Consider the following 19175-nt stretch of genomic DNA (forward strand, 5'->3'; position numbering starts at 1 on the left):
ATCTGTGAAAGGAGAGTTAGGTAAAGCTGGTGGGGAGATGGCAGGAGAAGGAGCCGATGTGGGAGGGGCCGCTCCTGGGTGTCACCCCAGCTACACACAGTCACTTTGCCTCTCAGGGACTTAGTTGCTTTGGCTAGAAAGTAAGGGGTCTGATTGGGTCGTCTCAGAGGTTCTTATAGGTCTGAAATTCTGTGATGTGAAAGGTTCCATTTTGCTCTTCAGAGCATGCCAAACAAAACAAAAGCTATGATTGTCTTACCCCCGAGAAGGAGCTTCGCACGAGGAAGGAGGCCAGCGAGGCATTGTTGCAGGACAGTAGGAAAAACTATTCAAGGTCTTTCAACTTCCCTCCCTGAGGAGAGTTGGCGTGGGCAATGGACTCTTATTGAGATTGTTTATGAAATGAAAAGATGACTCTTCATACACCCAAATTATGTTTAATATCTTAAACCTTGAAAATAGCAGGTTTTAACTGTCAGCCACATATGCTGACCAGGATGTGGTAACTGAGCAGAGACCAGAATGAGCTAAAGCATCAAAATCATTTTCTCGTGTAAGTGACCAGCATCTACTTCCTTATCTGTCATTTTATTCCTTACTGAGGTCAGAGTGGTAAAGCCATTATGCAATATACATTTCCTTTCGCTTAAAAGGCATGAGATTAGCAAGACAACAAGCATTGAATCACTCTCACCAGTCATTTCCAAATGCTGAAAATAAACGTGCACTGTTCTCTTCTACGTGGGTATATTAAGGTGCTGCATTTTCCCTGCAGAGCTATAGTTATTACTTAGTTTATTTCACTTATGGCATCCTATGAAATCTCCTTGCAGAAATCTAAACGATGAAAAGAGACTGCTTGATGCATAGCTGTCTTGTCTGCTTCTAAAGGTATTGGCTTAATCTGATGAAGAACAAGTGATCCACACAGTGAATCTTCAAAATCTAAATTAGCAGAAAGAACAGCAAAACCAGTACCGTTCTGCAGAATGCTTCTTTTGTTTTCTGTAAGTGTGGTAATGATTTTACACAAACGAAAACTTACTTTTGTTAAGCCTGTATTTGGTGTGATTCAAGGTGTGAATTCAGCCATTCATTTCTTGAACTTTTATTATTTCAGAATTAAGGCAGCATTATTTAGACTCCTTAATCTCCTTTGAGAGAGTATGTGTCTGTATGTATATATATATATGTGTGTGTGTGTATGTGTGTGCGCGCGTGCACGCACACGCGCGCATATTCATTTCCATTTTTTCCCGACTATCCTTGAGGAAAACAAACAACATCAAGAAAGATTAATTTTTTTCCAATTATAGCTTATTGTATGCTGACAATAGCTTTAATTTCTTTAATGTCCTAGGGAGAAGGGTTGATAATTGATAACATTTCTATTGATATTTTCCAGATATGATTCTATAGCAAAGGTTTTTAAATGTATTTTTTTGTAAACACTAAAGGGAAAAATCATTGATACCTAGATTATAAATTTTGGAGCTTTAAACATTATTTTTTGAAAAGAAGCTGTTTGGGGTTCGGTATGAACAACTTAAAATGTTAAAATTTCCATCCAGATTTCAAGTCTTTGATGTTCCTCTTCTGTACTTTTTTACTAGGACAGAAGCATCTCAAATATAAACAATTGTGTCATTTAGTTTAAAAAATCACTTATGCCTGACCTGCGGTGGCACAGTGGATAAAGCGTCGACCTGGAATGCTGAGGTTGCCGGTTCAAAACCCTGAGCCTGCCCGGTCAAGGCATATATGGGACTTGATGCTTCCTGCTCCTCCACCCTTTCTTTCTCTCTCTCTCTCTCTTCTCTAAAATGAATAAATAAAAATTAAAAAAAAATCACTTATATTTTGTTTTATAAAATTAGTTGCATGTCCCTTGTGATTTCATTGATGGCTGGGAGAAAATCAGACACTATAGAAAGCCAGACTTCTACACCCCTGGAATCCTTTTGTGGCTATTTCACAATACCAATAATAAAATTTTTTTTCTTGTTTTTTTAGATTAAAAACAAGATGGGAGAGGACATTGCAGCTTGTGTTTATAATTTGAAAGCATAGGAAATGAGTGAAATAAAGAGTGTTACAATTTGCCCCAACCTCCCCAACCTTCAGTCAGTCTCTTTTTGAGAATTCGCCTTGGACATTTAAAAATCATTGTAATAAAAATGGGGTATGAAAAATGTCATACTAACACCATAGCAAGTACAACAGATATGTGATATCCTGAGAAGTGGCAAAATACATATATTTCTGGCCTGACCTGTAGTGGCGCAATAGATAAAGCGTCGACCTGGAAATGCTGAGGTCGCTGGTTCGAAACCCTGGGCTTGCCTGGTCAAGGCACATATGGGAGTTGATGCTTCCAGCTCCTCCCCCCTGTCTCTCTCTTCTCTCTCTCTCTCTCTCTCCCCCTCTCTCTCTCCTCTCTAAAATGAATAAATAAAAAAATAAAAATTAAATTAAAAAAATATATATTTTTTTTCTTAACCTGAAATATGGTATCTGTCTCATAGAGTGTTTGAAACCAAAGAGTATAGCAAATAGTGTTTTATATTTAGCTTATTTGCTGATGCCTTGTTTGGTTCTTAAATTAATTCATGGGCCTTGAATGGGGGAAGCAAATACTCTGCTGATATGATAGCAAATATCGCTTCTTAAAGCTTTTTCCCTACATAAGAAAATAGCTTTATTTTCTTCTCATTTGTGCCCAACTTTATTACAGAGAGGGAAAAGAGAGGGCAACTCTGTTGTTTAATGTGGTACCATTAACTCCACCCCACACAACGTGCTTCATTCTATAGTCCTCACAACTTTGGGGTGGGGTGTGGTGTTTTGTGGCTGGTGTATAGCACAGTCAGGACACACATGCAATACAGAAAAGTGCTACATATCAAGAATACCAGAAAAATTTTCTACTTTGTCAATAAGACCATGTTAAACTAGACACATCAAGAAGTTCAAGGGGAACAATGTAAAGCTACTCTGACATTTTCATACTTTTGTCCACCATGTTATTTTAAACTGACACTATGTATCTTTAAACGAGCATTTTTACTTCTTGCCTTCCAAAGTCTGAAGATTTCATCATTAACTCGCAGTATTTCTCAGAAAGGAACATATTTTCTTGGAGAAATTATTGGATGACTTTGGCAAATTCAGGCCACCTATTAACTGAAAAGTGCTGTATGTGTTGGAGTACCGAGAATGGATTGCCCAAAGATCCTCGTTTGGAAAAGGACCAACACACTGCCCGAAATGCCAGAGAGTGGAAAGTCATGGTCTCGGCAGGGACATGACTGGAGTGCTCGTGGAGACAGCGTTTTCGCATGGCTGACATTAATGACAGTCCAACGCTACGCACTCACCGAGTGTTTTCATTCCAGAAGAGCATCAAAACCACTGAGTCCTTTCAAGTCGTCTTCTTTTACTGCGAAACCAGAAACCATGCCGACGACTACTTTCAGTAATAACCTGTGTCCCAGCTGCGGGCTGTATTAAACTCCTTGTCATATAATTTTCTAATTTGTGTGTAGGTAGTTGTAGCAAACAACTCAGTTTGTTTCAGAGCATGACATCAGCACGCATACTTGAATGCAGCAGCGATGGTAATGAAATCAGAATTTCCACCAAGTCCACTCTAATTGAACGGTGTTGTGAGGATAAATAAAATCCAAGACTCTGAGTTTCCTCCTGAAGTCATTTACATTATTAGGTAATGAGGCTGATTTTATTTTAACAAATGTACTTGGGGGGGAGGTGTGCTTCCGTGTGAACATTGCCCCTTCAAGGCAGTCAACTGGGAAGGTTAATAAACATTTGTGCCAAAAACGCTCGCTGGCACTGCCAAAACCCGATGTGCAGATCCTCTTCTGGAATGGCTTTCGACTCCTCTAGCAATGTTTTCCTATTCTCCAGAGAGGCCATTGTTCTCCTGGAAAAGTGAATGTGATTATTGAAAACAACCAATGGTTCATGGTAAGAGAAGAAATCAGGTCAGGTCATTTTCCTTTAAAAAAAAAAAAGAGAGAGGCTATAAAGTGACAAACTAGTCTTTCTCATCTCATTGGCACTGGGAACAGTTGCCAAAGAAGTGGTTCAAAGTAGTTTGTGGCAATGACACAACATCACTACTTTGAAGGTCAAGCCTCATTTTGGTGTAGCGACTGGTGCCAGTGATTTTATTGGAAGGAAATATTGGCCGCTAATTTTCTTCTTCCAGAAAATTAACATGGTAGGTGACAGCAAAAACAAAAACAAAGGACACTCAAAGGCCATGCTCTGCTGCAACACGGGAGCACCTCCACGCCTGCAGTAGGCGCCCCGTGTGTCCAGATCACCCCACCCCGATCGTACATGTGTCCGGCTGGGTCAGAATTACTATTCCCCCGACCAACAGAATTGTACAGCAGGCAGCAAGCAATGAGTGTGGGGAGCTGAACGGAGGAAGAACCAAAGGGAAACCCCTGCTCAAGAGGACCATGGAATGGTGACTTCGGTTGTCATTGTCTGATGTTAGTCAAGGGAGAATTCTGACTTCAGATAGCAGTTCAGAGAGCGCTAGGAGACAGCAGAGTTGAGTCACGGGGCAGCTCGTTGCTCTTCCTGCAGTCAGCACATAGTCCCCTGTTTCTGGACTGGACAGACTTCACTTACTCGGCCACAGGGGTCATGGCAAAGGCACACTGGGGAATTGGATGGAAATGTTAGTTGTGACACTGAGGCTTTCCCCATGAGAAGTCATGGCGAACTATCAATATTTATCCCATTTCACAGTTTGGTGTGTTTGGAGATACAAAAGGGGACTTTCTTTTTTTTTTGTATTTTTCTGAAGCTGGAAACGGGGAGAGACAGTCAGACAGACTCCCGCGTGCGCCCGACCGGGATCCACCCGGCACGCCCACCAGGGGCGATGCTCTGCCCACCAGGGGGCGATGCTCTGCCTGTGTTTGGAGATACAAAAGGGGACTTTCTTTTTTTTTTGTATTTTTCTGAAGCTGGAAACGGGGAGAGACAGTCAGACAGACTCCCGCGTGCGCCCGACCGGGATCCACCCGGCACGCCCACCAGGGGCGATGCTCTGCCCACCAGGGGGCGATGCTCTGCCGCGACCAGAGCCACTCTAGCGCCTGGGGCAGAGGCCAAGGAGCCATCCCCAGCGCCCGGGCCATCTTTGCTCCAATGGAGCCTTGGCTGCGGGAGGGGAAGAGAGAGACAGAGAGAAAGGAGGGGGGAGGGGTGGAGAAGCAAATGGGCGCTTCTCCTATGTGCCCTGGCCGGGAATCGAACCCGGGTCCCCCGCACGCCAGGCCAACGTTCTACCGCTGAGCCAACCGGCCAGGGCCGGGACTTTCTTAAAGTTTCATTTTTTTAAGGTTTAGGAGATGTTACCTATTTTCTTGTCCCTGTGCCTGTCTCCCAGGGCTCATCTGGGCTCACTGCAGCCGGGGGAAATCACACCCACGGTGAAATGAGAGGCAATCTTCCTGGAGAAGACACTTAGTTCTCAGGTCTGCTGTTCAGTATCTCAAAACCCTTTGCCCACTGAGTATAAACCCATTTATACCCATCGCTAAAGTCTTTGCAACTAATTTCCCTCAAATTAGCAATTACTCTCTCAAAGGACACACCAAACATTAATTCAAATAACAATGGATACAAATTTAAATTCCTAGAGTATTAAGTAAAATACATCATTAATTTAGGAACTTCATTAGTTGGCCGGCAGGTTTTCAGTTTTCTTCTATATCATCATTTCTTGCTCCCCACTTTTTGGTTGTGGTTGAATAAAACGTGGGGCCTGGCAACGTCATCAGGGATGGAAATGCCATACAGCTCTCTGTCAGGTTAGGGGACAAGTGGAAAATGGGTTCCAGGCGGGACTGAGGTCTCCTCAGCCCCTGACCCCCTAGCATAGATTAGACCAAAGACAGCCTGATCACCATTTTCAAAGTTTGGTTTTCTCCATTTTAATCTCTTCTTTAAAGCCCCTTTAAAGAAAGTCCCTAGAATGGCACAATATAAAAATCACACGGACCTTTTAAAATAATTTCTGTCACGGTTCCTAAGATCTCCCTGCCTTATTGATGACATAGTTTGTTTAAAGTGCCTTGAACTTTGATATAGGTTCTCAGAGAATATTTGTAAAATTATGCCCAAAAGAAACATACTTTGAAATTAATTAGCAATGTCCAGAAGTCAAGAAAGAAAAGAAAATAATCGATTCACTCTGAAATGGACTGTACTGTCTAGTTGGCAGTAGAAATGTACCTCTCGAGTACTGTTCACCTCAACAGACCAGAAGAGGAGAAAGGATTGCTCTGTCATAGATGGAAGAATTCACTCTTAAGAAGCATTTTGACTAGTATGTATTTCTCTGGTAAGAGTACCTGACTTGCTGTTGACACTGGTAAATACACTGCTCACAAAATTTAGGGGATATTTCAAAATGAATATAAAGCAATAAAATATCCCCTAATTTTTGTGAGCAGTATATTATGGTAAAGTAATGAATGCATCTTGTCTAACTGTCTACTCAAAAAGCTGATTCCAGGAACAGGAAATTGGTTTCAATAGAAAGACTGTTTGTTTATTTTAGAGGGCGGTGACGGGTGAGGACCAGTCAAGCTTCGTTTTGTGACATATTTTAAATAAATAATAATTGCTCAGAGGTGTTAGCTATCCTTCTGATGACTGATGGGTGTGTTTGGAGGTGTGACTGATTTTTTTAAAAACAAACATACCAAGGTTATGCCCCCCCCCCCCAAAAAAAAAATCCTGTCCCATTCAAAATTTCAGTTTGGAAGTCTGAACAATTATTCAAACAATTTTTTCTAAACCTTGATTTCTTTTTATTTTGCACCCATTTCTTGGAATTGCTTCCACTGACTGCTTTGGCCCTTTTGAGTAACAGTGAAGGCAAAGTAAGGGCAGGTCATGGTGAGCAGTTAGTTTGATTTTCCTGGAGCCCCAGCCTGACTCCCACCTCTCCTCTAGACATTGGCTCCCCAACATCTCACAAGGATGGCGCTTGGCGCTTGGCTGATGAGTACACTTTCGTGTTACCACCAGACCCTGCCTCAGAAGTTACTTCTCTGTGGTCCTTGACCTCTAATGCCTTAGACAGTTATAGCTGGGGACCACGTAGCTTGAGGTCCTAAAGTGCTTTGCTGATGGAGAGTATTTTCTTTGGAGAAATAAATAATAATGGGAAATTGTTTGGGGTTACTGATGCTACCTGCCATAGAGAAAGAGAGGGAAATATAAACTACCTCTGTCCTAGCACGTTCAGTTGAAATTGTTTACCTTCAGGGGAAAAAATACCTGCTTTTCCATTAATACCATATTAACATTGGGTTGCCCTGTCTCTTCTATGATGGCAGGGTGTGGTATTGAAAAGAATTCTCTTTGATTGATCATAATAAAAGTTATTTTTAAAAATAAGACCAGGCCCTGGCCTGTTGGCTCAGCGGTAGAGCGTCGGCCTGGCGTGCGGGGACCCGGGTTCGATTCCCGGCCCGGGCACATGGGAGAAGCGCCCATTTGCTTCTCCACCCCCACCCCCCTCCTTCCTCTCTGTCTCTCTCTTCCCCTCCTGCAGCCAAGGCTCCATTGGAGCAAAGACGGCCCGGGCGCTGGGGATGTCTCCTTGGCCTCTGCCCCAGGCGCTAGAGTGGCTCTGGTCGCGGCAGAGCGACACCCCGGAGGGGCAGAGCATCGCCCCCTTGTGGGCAGAGCGTCGCCCCTGGTGGGTGTGCCGGGTGGATCCCGGTCGGGCGCATGCAGGAGTCTGTCTGACTGTCTCTCCCCATTTCCAACTTCAGAAAAATACAAAAAAAAAAAAAAAGCATAAAAAAAAAAAATAAGACCAGAAAAAAAATTAAAGGAAGGGGCAGGTGTCCTGTGACTGAGTGTTCTCGCCCCAGCAGGGTCTCTGCCAGGACTTTCACTCTGGACTTGGACGAGAACATTTCAGTGTGTTCTCCTTTCCAAACCGAAATGCTATGAAAATAGAAAAATTGATTTCCAGGTGAGCTTCTCTTCCATTTTCTATCACCACTTTTCCCTGACTGGATGACAGCTGATCAATTTTGCTATAAAACAATGTCTACTGTTGGGGAAAGGACAGTTCGACTCACTTTTGTCATCAAATCTCAGTGCGATATGCAGGACCCGGTCTGGAAGGGTATCTGGCACGGGAGCTAAGAACAGATGAGGGAAGCTGAGCCCTGGAGAAAGAGGTTCACAAAGTTTCACAGGTCTTGTAAATGCTGCGTATCACGTTTTAGAAGCCTCCTAACCCGGAGTTCAGTCTTTCCCCCACTTCAGCCCACAGCTCTTCGAGGTCGCTCTCCCACTTCCTCCACGCGCCCCTCTCCAGATGCCAGCCGGGCTGCGGGCTTTCCTACACAGCGGCCAGCTGACAGAATGCGCACCAGTTTCTTTGAGTCATGCTCTGTACCTGCTTAGTGGTACTTCTTGTGTTAGGCCTCTCTGCATTAGAAATCAAGCTGCTAAACTCCATGTCTGCATCTAAAAGAAATGTAATGACATATCTCTCATCCTTTTTCTAATCGTGCCCGCAACTCCAGTGGCAACCGTTGCCAAATACCACCATCCTTAAAAGATAAGTACTGGTGATGACGGTGGTGATAGCTGACATTATTGAGCACTTCCTGTCCGCTGGGCACTCATTCAGCAGGCACTGTGTTTGGACACCATCTGATAATGAGGCAGGGAGTTGCTTTAAAGGCTGGGAAGATCGGGCACAGATGAAGAGAGCTGCTCCAAGTCACATGACTAGTAAGTGACAGGCAGGGAGGGATTCAGCCCCAGGCTCTAGAGCTCAGGAATGGAACCGTGACACTTTTACCTTCAAGATTGTACTCAACTCCTTTCAAAAAAAGTGTTTACTTTCATCCTTGATTCATACACAGTGCAGCTAATGTAACACGACCAAGGGTGCCAGTGGCTTCTGTGAACCTGTGCATCCCTGATGACTACTTGTGCACATTCTCTGCAAGGGGTGGTGGACCGGCAGCCAGGTGGAGCTGGGTGTGAGCCTGTGGAATGTGAGATGTGTGCATGTACGCGTGCGCGCGCGTGTGTGTGTGTGTGTGTGTGTGTGTGTGTGTGTGTGTGAGAGAGAGATGATTGAAGACGGTAGCAGCCACTGGCATTAGAAAGGACCTGCTATTCGGAGCCCCTGCCCTGGCAGTCAGATGCTCCTATTGCAGCTCTTAGCAATCCGAGTATGTTTCCCTCCAACGGGACATGTGCCGTCATCATTTGTCAGACAGATTTCCAAATCCTGCTGTACTGAAATACCAAAGTGTGTGAATGGCACACCTTTGCTGCAGATTAGAGAGATTCACTTGTTCCAGAGATAATGTCACGATCAGTCACTCGAGTGATCTGAAGTGGTAAAGACGCGCATTGCCGAACGCTGGGTAGCCGAGATGCAGTCTGTGCAGGGCAGTTGCAGAATGACAAGGGCAGTGCTTGTCTGCAGGCAAAGGAAGCTCCTTGAACTGTAGGAGTAGAAACTGAAAATGGAGCAGTGTTGCAAACCTTCTTTTGATGTCTTTGCATGGCGTTGGCATTCTTCCTTTACCTCTGGTGCATGACTTACATAAAAATAGATGGCTTCAAGATAAACACCCTAGATATACTTTTCCTTTGGTTGGGAAAATATGACATTTCTGTAGTGGTATAGTCTGTGAATTGATGCTTAGATGTCAGACCTTCCTAAAATAAATCCGTCAGTCTCTTCACTCGGTCCAGAGCGTCCCCCCACCCTGCCTCACAGCTGCTCGATATCCCCGGGGCTCTGCGGCTTTTCTGTCCTTCCCTGTCCTGGGAAGAAAGAGCTATCAGCTCCTGCTTTCCCCACAGTGGCACAGACCGTAGAAACAACGGTGCATCAGCTTTTAGCAAATACTCTGGTCCATTTTGTGGTTGATCTTATGTCTTACAATTAAGAATGAAAGTGTTTCTTTAATAAGCAAGTTTGAAGAGCATGTGTTTAGAGAGGATGTCAGAAAAAAACTCTTCGGGTCACTTGTCTGGTCTTTCCTCTGCCTGGCTATATACTGGTCATCTTAGAAAAGCATTATAAACGAGAATTTAAAAAAAAAAAAAACTACTGAATTGCAGTCCCCAAATACATCTGTGATGTATTTGGAAGATTAAAACTGCCACATCTATTGTATTTATATCTTTGTCTATGTCCTGGAAATTGTAGGTAGAGAAACTAGTAGAATTTTTCTCCTAGGAGGAGTTGGTCACTAATCCTTCAAGATCTTACAGCCTTAAAATGATTAATATGATAGCATCTACACTTCTGTTTCTGGCAAGTCTAAATAATTTGCTTGTGATTTTTAATAAAGACCAAATCATTCCCTGGACCCTTGCCGAAAGCTCCATTCTCCCTATTAATTCTAGGGAGACTTCGTGAAATGGGGAACAGCCCCAAGGTGGAGCAGGGATCTGGGCCGTGGGATAATCCTCTTAACCGTCCTCACCCACCAAAATGATCTCTAGACCAAGAAGGTTTTGGTTTCACCAGTCTGATTGCTATAGCTGTGGATATGTTGTCATTTTAGTCCTCTATGGCTTACTACAGAGGTGTGTGCGTGTATTTTCAAGGTTTAAAGTTACAAGTGATTTCCAATCTTTTGTCTTGAATTCAAACTTCATTTGGTTGGGGAATATTTCTTAAATGATCTACTACTATTCAATGAGTAGTGGCTGATCTTCAAAAAAAAATCATCCAAGCTAATGGAAAGCAGGAATGGATTCCTTTGGCTGGTAAACTTTGATGACTTAACCTGGATTCTTGTTATTTTGACCCACTTCTGCATATCTGCTTCCAGTTGTCTTTTGTGAGAGTGCTGGAAGGGGTCATAGAAATTGTGCGATTGGAATTAGCACCCAAAGGTTGACTTTTGAGGCAGGAGACATTGGCCCTTTAAGGAACATTCTGAGGTAAACAATGTTTTGACTGAGTCAATGAACTGTTGATGCTGTGTGCTAAGCATACAATGGGCCAGACTTATATGAAGCCATAGAAATAGTCAAAGTTCCAACAAGTTTAAAATAAATATCCTATTTGTTATAAGGCCCCATTTTTGTGTCAATAGATTGTCCCGTCTTTGAATTTGTAACTGAATCACCAGGTTTGTTTATTTTTATAGCATTGTATATACCCGTTTTAACAAGTAAAAGCTTCTAGACTGAAATACAAAGATTGTACAGTGGGTATGGCTTGAGGTATGCATAGGTAGGTGTGAAGATAAGAGAGCTATGAAACTGAGTGCTTATCTCTTGGGCCTAGCTGTGAAAATTTGGGGGAACTGTGAAATGGCAATTTCATAAAATGCAGTCAAGAGTAATTCTGATGTTTTTGGCTAAGCAGAAACTAGATAAGATCTCCAGATTTTCTTTGGTTTGAAAGATGTTCTTGACTGTTGTGAAAATAGACTTTGAATGATGAAAGCAAAGAGCTGACCCCATTGCTCTCAACTATGAACAAAGGAAGACCCAACCTAAATGTGGCAAATTGTTCTTGTTAAGGGGAAAAATGGAATTGGCGGTATCTCGTGTGACCTTGATCGAGATTGATCGCTAGAAAAGATTAGAAGCAGTTCTGTGACTCAGATAACCTTTTTTTTTTTTTGGTCTAATATTATCCAGAATTATATAAGGGACACACACCTGTTGATGGTAAAGTTATAAGGAATTTCCCTTGAGCATAGTCTAACCACTTTAGTAAAATTAATGTATTCTTTTTTCCTACTGATTTGAAGTGACGGTTAACCTACACTGAGAGGTTCAAGAGAAGGAGTTTTTCTTAGATATTTCTGATCTCAAGGTCCTAGAAGATCTTCAATAATTATGTATTGGGGGGGAAGCAGCTAATTCTAGAATCTTAGAGGGACCTTAATTCCAACTGGGAATAATTGGGGAAATGGCCTGTGACCTCTGTCTTGTCCCTGATTTCACATAACCCTACAAATCCTCAACAACAAATATGGCCCATTATTTACAAAGGCAATAGAGAGGTTAGATTAGGAAAAAACGAAGAAAGAGATGTTTGTTTTGCTGATCTTCATGGCATCCCCTTCTATTGGATTGGAATTTATTCAGTGTTCTATCCGCCAGATGAGTAGAGTGAAGTATTGGGAAGCTACTTCTCTTGTTAGTCAATTAACTTATTTAAGGTTTAGTTGGTTACTAGGTACTACCAAAAAATGTTAAGAGTCAATTGCCTTAAATTTAGATATTTTGTGCATGACTGTGTAGTAGGAGAATCCTACAGAGAACTGTTTCTAAAAATCAAGGCTACCCACTGTTCCTCTCTCTCTGAAAAATCTGTTTTCTCTCCGATTTGACAGAATTTCCCTGTCTAGGGACAAAAGTGCTCATTTGTATTTGGCTTTTAGTAAAGATCCACATGCATCAGGGAATGTGAGTCAGTTTTTCTGGAAAACTTAATCTAGTAGAGACAGAAACATATTACAAAGGATTAATAATCTGTTCCCATTGTCAGAACTACCTGCACATTCACAAAAAGCCACAGGAGATGGGTCCGGCATCCATATTCTTCAGAGATTTCCTGCATACACAACTCCACTTTCTCTGAATTTACATGGGGCGTAATGGCCCAGAGTTTTAACTCTGATGCACCTACGTTTTACACATTATATATATATATAAAGTTCCAAAACTCCAATATTGTCTTATTTTAAAATTAGTTTGCAAATGCTTGACCTCTCTATTGTTTGGGGTGTGCTAGTCTGTGTCTGTATTTGGCAGGTATATGCAACACATTTTAAAAATAATTTCTAAAAGCTGTCAGCAGAAACCAGTCAAGTTAAAGCCTTTCAGAAGCAGCTTTATATAGTATGGGAAGGATGGAGTTTGGGAGGGGACAAGACTATTTTCTTTAATGGCTATACTTTGACAGGATCCTTTGAGTCAGATTATCAATTTAGTGCCATGGCTCCTGTCCGAGGACGACACATTGGTTTATTACGTGTACAAATGGGAATCGTGTCATTTCCACGATGCCCCCGCCAGACTGTACAAGCCCTGGCGAAAGTCGAGTTCAGTGACTTTTATTTGTGATGGCTTTCATAGAGAGGTGATTTCTCCACCTACCTGCTCTTTTTCTCTCCGATAGAGACTAAGATAGTAACAGCTGGGTGCATTTGTCTCTCAGGAAGGCATTTTGGGCACCAACAATTTAAAAAAGAACTTGAAGTAAGTCTAGCTGGCAGATGAAAATTAAAGTTCTACGTTTCCCTTGATTCTCTTTGTGGAAGGGCCTGTTGTGGGCAGTGAGGGTGCAGCGTCCTGGTCCTTGCCAAGGATGATAGGCCAAGCTTCCTAAAGCTTCCCATTTACATAGGTCTTTTCATCTTCAAAGAGCTTTGTAAGCATTCATTTACCACCACCTGACTGGGAGGTAAGAGTTATTCCCATTTTATAGATGGAGGACGAGGAGGTGTAAGTGACTTGCTTGGGGCCATCCAGGGAGTCCAGGGTCTGAGGGGGAGCCTGGGAAGGATTGCCAACCCCGCTTCTTAGCTGCACTGACTTGCAGCTCTTTCTCTCCAGTCATTTCCCCTTCGAATCCCTAGAGAGATAATAATATAAATCTAAAGGCCGCAAATAATCTCTAAGAGGAAAGAAACACCAAGTCTTTCTGCTTGGTGGCTGGCTGCCTTTACAGTCAGATCCTGGGAAATCTAGACGTCAGCCATTTAATCCTCCTGAGGTTCATTTTCCACATCTGTAGAATGGGCACACTGACACCCAGCGGCCTGCCTCCAAGTTGTTGTGGGCACCAAAATCAAAACAAGCTAATGAGGACAAAAACTTATAGAACTCTGCAGGTAGCAGGCATTATTCTCGCCGCCAGAAATGACCGCGAGACTCCTTTGCCAGAGGAGGAAGGCTTTTCTAAGTAGGGAGCTAATTGCTTTGGTGATGCTCAGTGAGGGTGCAGTACTGTCATGAAAGAGTCCAGACTCAGTGGAAGAAAGACTCAACTAAGAAACATACGGATATCATATTTAATATATATTTATATTTAATAGACAGAGTGGCAGAGCAAGTTGCTTGTTAGTGCCCTGGCCCGATAGCTCGGTTGGTTAAGAACACTGTCCCAAAGCACAGAGGTTGCCGGGTCTTTCTCCAGTCAGGGCACATCAGGAACAGAGTGATGTTTCTGTCTGTCTCTCTCTCCCTGCCTCTCTCACTAAAATCAATAAGTAAATACATATTTTATAAAAAGAGTATTTAAAAATAAGTTGCTTAGGCCCTGGCCGGTTGGCTCAGTGGTAGAGCGTCGGCCTGGCGTGCAGAAGTCCCGGGTTCGATTCCCGGCCAGGGCACACAGGAGAAGCGCCCATCTGCTTCTCCACTCCTCCCCCTCTCCTTCCTCTCTGTCTCTCTCTTCCCCTCCCGCAGCCGGGGCTCCATTGGAGCAAAGATGGCCCGGGCGCTGGGGATTGCTCCTCAGCCTCTGCCCTGGGCGCTGGAGTGGCTCTGGTCGCAGCAGAGCGATGCCCCGGAGGGGCGGAGCATCGCCCCCTGGTGGGCAGAGCGTCGCCCCCTGGTGGGCGTGCCGGGTGGATCCCGGTCGGGCGCATGCGGGAGTCTGTCTGACTGTCTCTCCCCGTTTCTGGCTTCAGAAAAAAAATAAAAATAAAAAAAAAGTAAGTTGCTTATTAGTTTGCACAGTATGCAATTGGAACTCAGCCCTCCCCTCCCTACGGGACCATTGAACATACCTGGGAACACATTCAGGCAGGACTCCAAGCCAGGGGTCCAGGGTGACAGAGTGTGCCAAACTTTCGGAAGCCACTCTCTGTTCCCCTCCCATCATGAGGAGGTAATGAGAGCTTTCTGCAAACCCTTATGTTGTGGCCAGGGCCTTCAGCAGCAGTCCGGGCGCCCCTGGCTGGCACATACAGCACCTTTGCACACCGCACAGGAGGGCACCACCTCTGGAAGGATGGTTTGAAAAAAGCTCCCATCTGGGAAGGCAAATCAGAAAAAAGGCTCCTTTAGTCCTGGCTGCTACAGGCGCTTTGCGGCAGCGCTCCCAGTCAGATGAATTTCAGCCCCTGCCTTTGCCACCTTGCCTGGGCTTCACTGGGCAGGGCACAGTGTCCTTGGAACTAGGAGATGGCTAGACTCGGAGGGGACACAAAACTCTAGAAGCCAGGAGCTCCCCAAGTCCCTCCAGGGAAGCAGGTGAAGACTTCGCCGCTCGCCACTGTCGGCCTTGACATGCACGCCAGGCTGCCATCCAGGCCGCTGCAGAAGCCTCTAATACCCCAGCAGTTTTAAACTGGGGATAAACTAAAGTGACTAATCCATAAAGGACTCAAGCCATTTTACTGAAAATAAAATCAAATGCCTTAGGGTTTTTCTTTTTAATCTTTATTGGTTTTTCTGCTTACAAAAGTAACACATGCTGGTTGTAAAAAATTCAAGCATTAGAAATACGTAACATAGCAAGTGAAAAGTCCTCCTATATCTTAGCCCTCCAGGAAAAGAAAAAAAGTCAACAGATTGACATAAAAGATATTTTTTAAAGCAGTTCTTGACTACATTTGTAAGACACACGAAATTACTTGACATTCTTATGTGGGACATACTCATGGGTGTATCCAAGGGTTAGCCTGTTTCCTAGCAAACCAGCGGGAACCCTGCCCTATTCCGTCCAATTCAAGAAAATATGTGATTGTGCAAGTGAGCTAGATGAAAGATACTATTGGGGTAACTTCGAATCCTCTTAGTTTCTTTTTTATAGGAATCTATAAAACTTTAATTTTTTTTTTACAATTATTAACAAATTCTATGTGACATTGTCACAACTGATTGCAACTAAACACTGTGTGCAGCAAACAGTTAAGTGCTGATGTCGTAAAGGATCGCGGTGGTGGCTGGTGTGAACTGCCTGTCATATTATTGGGAGGATAAGCAGCTTTTCTCTATCCCCACTTTGGAAAGAGCTTACGGATTGCAGAGAAGAATTTCATTTCGCTATAAGGCAGGATTTCTTATCAACAATAACAATAATAATAACAGATATTTGTTGAGGGCCAACTATTTCTAAGAACTTTGTGATGTGCATATATATAGAATACATATATATATATATATGACAAATATGTGCTGTGTCATTTATACATTGTATCGCTCAACCTTCATATATGAAACTGAGGTTTAGAGAAGTCTGATAACTTTCCCAGACTTAAGAATTGTTAAACCTTGGCATCGGTCACCTTAAGGTCAAAAACTATTTGAAATTTTATAAAATTGCGAAGAATGACCTAGAAGATTGATGATTACTTCTGATGGTAAACTAATCAGTTAACTCCCAGAAAGACAACTTGATATCAGTAGATTTGTATGTAAGTTTAACCAAATTACTTGTGTCTTTGATTGTCTGTTAGCGGTTGCATACCAAGAACAGTAATCTCCTGGGTCTGTTTTGGGAGCGATTGCCTGTCAGCAGTGCAGAGGGGTGAGAAAAGGGCGGGGCGAGGGTTGGGGGAGGGGAGAGCTAAAGTTTTAGTTAGACAGAAGGACAAAATTTCAGTCTTATCTCTTCCTAGCTCTCTGACTTCGTTCAAGTTATTTAGCCTCTCTGATTTTTTCTCATCTAAAAACTGTAGGTGCTGCTGCTGCTACCACCTACCTCATAGGGTTGTTGGAGAAGTGAATGCAATAATGCCTTATTATAAACATGAACAGCTGTTAGATATATTATTGACTATCATAAATCCTTTAAATAACTATCAAGAGCTCACTATTGATGAAGAGTGAAGTGATGGATACAACCCCATACTATTTTTTTTTTCAATTCATTGGGGGAACGGACATTTTTCTCATGACCAACATACCTCCCAAAACAGGTCCTGAGAAATAAACGACATTAAAAATGCTATACCCACGTTCTTGTTCCTTTTATAATTAGAAGTAAAAAGCTAACTTTGTGCGGAAGTATGTATAAGACTGGATGACAGCGCAGCCCAAGGACCACTGGCTAATTAGCGCACCAGCAGTGTCGGCTTTCCTGACTTCCCGCTGCCGCTTGCTGTCAGCTCCCTGAAACTGCAGAGATTTACCTCTGCAGGTGTGGAGCGCCTGCTTGAATTACTTAGGGCGCATGAGCGAGCAAATCATTTCAGCAATAGAGCTGAAAATGTGGGCAAATTAGAATTTTTCATTGCAAGATTGTTCATTGTTAAGCCAATTCATGATTATCTGTGTGTGTCTTGCTTCAGATATTCCCCTACACAATAAATCTCTGCTGCAATGAATATGTATGTGGACTAATTTAATCAACATACTTGTGACAGGAGTGGTGTCTGACAGAACTCATCCTTTGAAATGCTGGATGAGTTAATGTGTGCGGTTTATCTATGGCCCAAGACTCATAATTGTGTTAAAAGATTATTTTGAAAAGACACAACACTGGCCTGTTGGAAAAAAAAAAAAAAGCCTCAGGGATAAAAAGCAAAGGGCAAGGAGATTTTTGTCCTTTTCCCTTTTATTAGACTGAAAACTCAAATTTATGGAAGGTAACTGCCTTTCTTTTGAAAAACTTGCAAGTCAGTGACTACGTGTTTTATTCTGTTACAGTTGAATTCTGTAAATTGACTAAATGTGGAGGGGGCAGCTTTTGTGCATTGTTGGATTAATCGGAAGGCTAAGTGCCTTGCTCCAATCTGCAAATGTTTGCTTTCTGGAAATATCAACATGTGTGATCAGATCACATTCAGAGAGTTTGCTCTTTTGGAGCAGGTGGATTTCAGTCATTTCTTTTTCTTTTTTTTTTAATAATTTTATTTTTTAATGGGGCGACATCAATAAATCAGGATACATATATTCAAAGATAACAAGTCCAGGTTATCTTGTCGTTCAATTATGTTGCCTACCCATCACCCAAAGTCAAGATTGTCCTCTGTCACCTTCTATCTAGTTTTCTTTGTGTCCCTCCTCCTCCCCCTTTCCCTCTCCCTTTCCCCCCTCCCCCCGTAACCACGATCATTTACAGCAAAATGGTGGGATCTTGATAACATGATACGAAGTGAAATAAGTAAATCAGAAAAAACCAGGAACTGCATTATTCCATACGTAGGTGGGACATAAAAGTGAAACTTACAGTCATTTCTTAAAGAGCACTTGTAACTGGAATTGCCGTCTGAGATAAGATTGCCCCCAAGGAGGGAATACCTGCACCTTGCTTTGGAGAACCCACCCGTTACTGTCATTACCATGAGTTTCCCCATGGAGCTTGTTCTAACTAATTTTGATTCTTTGGCCAACGTTGTCCACTAGAGCTAAGCACGAATGCAGTGGGTGACAGATGGTTGCCTGCTTGAAAATACAAGTCATCTACAGTGAGTGTGGATGACTCAGTGGCCTCTGTAAATCTGGTGCAGTATACGTTAGCTTGAGTGTCTTCCAGTGGAAGCTGAAACATGGCTAAAGATCCAAGAGTTTGGGAGCCTGACTCAAGCCAACAGTCAGTAGCGGCACCAAAGTCTGGGTTTGTGCTACAAAGACCCTCCACTCCCACCCACAGCATCCTCACCACCACCAGGCTAGACCATGAGCTATTTCAAAGATGAGAGTGTTGGGCCAAGATGGCACTCCTAGGATCCCCCTCCCATATCATGAGCAGACCCCTCCAAGCCAGACCTCCATATCGCTTGCAGGATTATAGCAGCCATTAGCAGGCATTTTGGTCACTGGCTTAAATGATCAACATTTCACTTCTGATGGGTAATGCAGTAAGAATTCATGCCAACTGAACAGCAATAGATCATTTTCCATTTGATCCAGATATATATAGTTTTACTCAGTGTCCACAATATGGCCTTCCCAGGTCCTTCATAATTTATAAAGGACAGAGTAGATGTGCCTAAAAGTATTGAAAAGCCCAAGTTTAGCAGTAATATTGTTTTAATTGCTTCTGATAGTTTTGATACTGGCCTAAACTACAGGGCCTAATCAGGTTTGACTGTCTAATTTCTGTGATTACTGATTGAGGGGATACACATGCAGAAAAAGCTCAGTGTCTGTCTTCTTTATTCTACATTTAAATTTTGTTTAATAGATGATCCAAGTACTTAGTGTTG

At 42.9% G+C, this 19175-nt stretch overlaps 1 protein-coding gene across 2 annotated transcripts in view; it reads left to right on the forward strand.

The window, feature by feature from the left end:
• The window catches only part of RORA (RAR related orphan receptor A), a 773250-nt gene that overhangs the window by 714953 nt on the left and 39122 nt on the right, over positions 1–19175 (forward strand). The gene's annotated exons all lie outside the window — the stretch shown is intronic.

Source organism: Saccopteryx leptura, chromosome 6 (assembly GCF_036850995.1).
Source record: "Saccopteryx leptura isolate mSacLep1 chromosome 6, mSacLep1_pri_phased_curated, whole genome shotgun sequence".
Classification (NCBI taxonomy): domain Eukaryota; kingdom Metazoa; phylum Chordata; class Mammalia; order Chiroptera; family Emballonuridae; genus Saccopteryx; species Saccopteryx leptura.